Here is a 3,152-nt window from a genome sequence, read left to right as displayed (position 1 = left end):
TCTTTTTCCCAGAATCCTCCTCAACTCCTAGTCCCACCTATCTTGCTTCCCTATTGTCCAACAGTGCTTTATTGACATATATACAAGACTTCCCCATCAATAGTGTGTGTGATTCCCATGAATATCTATCTAACTATAACAGAAGGGTTTTGCCTGGGAAACGTTTGTGATTAAATTCTATGCAAAATGTGACCATTTTAACTTGAAATATACTATTGAATGCATCCATAAAGTATCTATGTGCAACATTTTAAATAATATGCAATACATTACATTTAAAATTCCTTAAGAATCTCATCATCTTAAAGATAGTGGTTCATACTAATTGAAAACTAAGGTTGTGCCATTTCCACAGGTCAATGTCACTTTACCTGGTATGTCAGCTACATTTTTGGTTGCTATGACCAAATACCTGGTAAGAAGAAGAACATAAGGGAGGAAAGGGATTTTTTTTGTTGTTGTCATCGGAAGGGATACTGCCCACCATGCAAGAAAGGCATGGCAATGGGAGTTTGGGATGGCCACCCACATTGCATCTGCAGTCAGGCAACAGAATGGGGACAGGAAGTCACCAGCTATGATACATCTCCTAAGTTTCCATACCTTCCAAAACAGTGTCACCAGTTGGAGACCAAGTGTTTAACTGCATGAGCGGGCTACTTTTATGTCAGCTTGCCACAGTTAGAGTCATTGGAGAGGAGAGAACCTCAATTGACAAAAGTCCTCCATAAGATCGAGCTGTAGGCAAGCAAGAAATCAGCTGTCTTCTTTTTTCTTTCTTTCTCTTTACTTACTCCATTCATCTTTTGTATCATGTATCTTGATCCCATTTATTCCCCCATCCCTTCACATCCACCCTCTGCCCCTGAAGCCCCCTCAAATAAAGAAAATTTTAAGAAAAAAAAAAGAAAAAAATTTTAAATCTCATCATGGATGCTGCGACGTGACACAGTGAGTCATCACGTCGTAAACCCTTTGTCCACACGTCTTTACTTGCACGTGCTCATTGGAAAGAGTCATCGGTCTGGTTCGAGGCCTCTAGTTTCTACTACACTATTGATACTACACTGGATATCTTGTTGTTGCCCTGTGTTTTGGGTCTGCAGGAACAGTCCCTTACATGCCCCAGCAGATCGTAGATGGGGTGAGCCAAGTCATAACCCTGGATCTGGGCCTGGCCAGCTGCAGGGTTGGTCCTCTTGCCAGTTCTGTCCTGTCCTCACCACCAGGGTGAACTTTAGCATTGCTCCAATTAATTCCCCTCTTGCAGCAATGAGCAAGGAGTGGGCCAGTTCTCAGGGCCAGCCCTCCTTACCTGCACCAATAGGGCCAGCTCTATTGTGTTGCCTAGGTGAGGTACAGGGCCCACTCTCCTGAGTACCGCAGCTGGTGAGGGGCAGGAACAGCCCTCCTGCTCTTATGACCCCACCTGCCCCAGGCACTGGTAGGTGGCAGTGGGGTGGGTGGAGGAAAGGGTATCTCTCTGATGGGGCAGCACTCCTTTGCTCATCGCATCAGGGCTAGATCACCACACCATCACCTCCAACAACCTTAGCTTAGGCTTATTTCCAACTAGCTCTTAAAACTTAAATTAACCTCTTTATATTAATCTACATTCTGCCACCTTTCTTCAGTACTGTATGTCGGACTTCCTCCACTTTGGGCTGGTGAATATCCCATGTCAGACTTTTTCCCAGAGTTCCCATCTCTGCCCAGAAGTCCCACCTATCCTCTCTTGTGTAGGAGGAAGTCTGATGCCGCCATTAAACATGTGACTTACTAAGTCTATGCCGCCATTAAACATGTGACTTACTAGAGGCGCATACAGATGAGGTAATAAAAGGGCAGTTTACCACACCGCTAACCACACCCACTTTAGGCAGGACTAAAGACGTATACGGCTGGACGTAAAGACGTATACGTACGTAGGCGGAACTACGTCACTAGCCAAGCCCACTTTTGGGCATGGCTAGGGGCGTTACGGGGGAAGGCATAAAAGACAGCGCACAGGAAGTCTCGCTCTCTTTTTTTCCTGGAGTTCGGCTTCCGGTCCAGCCGCTAGCTGAGATCTGCTGGGCTTCTCTGGGTTTGGTATCTTGTGAGTAATTTTCTACATAAAATACTTAGCGTTACTTCCAGTAATTGTGTGTCGCGTATCGTTACAGCGTCCGTTGAAGCCAACACTCTTGCCTAGCTGCTGGCTCTTTATTAAACCAATCAGAAGGTGCCTTAGACAGGTGAGGAAGGACAGAGACGCATCTCCACACAGTATATAAAAAGATCATCCCAAAGTAAGCTCCTTGCCCAAGGATGGATACTTCCTGAAATGCTGGAGGCTATTGCTTATAGGAGACAACAATCCACATGTTTTCATTTCCCTAAACAAATTTGTTTGATCAACAGCACTGGATGCATTTGATCACTTGTGGGTGGGAGGTGCATCAGCAGGAAATGCGTCAGGCTGTATGCTTGCCCATGATTGGATGTTGGCTGAAGGTACACAGACAGGAAGTGTGTCAGGATATATGCTTGCCCGCGATTGGACCTGAAGGGAAAAACAGTGGCTCTATGGTTTCTGCCTTTTTAAGCCTCTGCAAAATGTGATTTGTGGCCATTTCCTGTGAACCCAGAGATGGGCCCAGCCAGAGTTCATTATCCTGGCTAGTATTACTTCAAATTTGGCTCACAATTACAGAACTGGTTTTTCTCTCACGAGTCTCAGGTTTAACAGTCCTTAGTAATGTTTGAAAATGTAAAAGCTCCCAAGGTTACTACGCACCTAGATTTTTAGTTCAAAGTTTCCCTAATGGCTTCAGTTTTACATTAAGGCAGGCTCAAGTCCCCCAAAGACCACGGAAGGAGCCAGTTTGGAAGGACTTGTGAGGGAAGCTCGGAAGGACATTCCAACTGTCCATCCCTGCTTCAAGATAGGACAACGCTGAAACATCTGAGACACTAGCCCAGCGTCACTCCCACAGTATATTTTCTGTGATGATTCTGGGTAATTGCTGTGAGGTCCAATATTTTGTTCCTGAATAGAAGGGACAATAATTTGGAAATCTGTCTCCATTTTCCTCCCTTTTAATGTCATTATCATAAACCTAAAGAGTCCTGAACTGCTGAGAGAAGCTGGGAGGGAGAGAGATCACCAA

This window comes from Mesocricetus auratus, unplaced genomic scaffold (genome assembly GCF_017639785.1).
Source record: "Mesocricetus auratus isolate SY011 unplaced genomic scaffold, BCM_Maur_2.0 Super-Scaffold_100015, whole genome shotgun sequence".
NCBI classification, from domain to species: domain Eukaryota; kingdom Metazoa; phylum Chordata; class Mammalia; order Rodentia; family Cricetidae; genus Mesocricetus; species Mesocricetus auratus.
The sequence above is the reverse complement of the archived record's forward strand: the minus strand, read 5'-3'. Positions refer to the sequence as shown.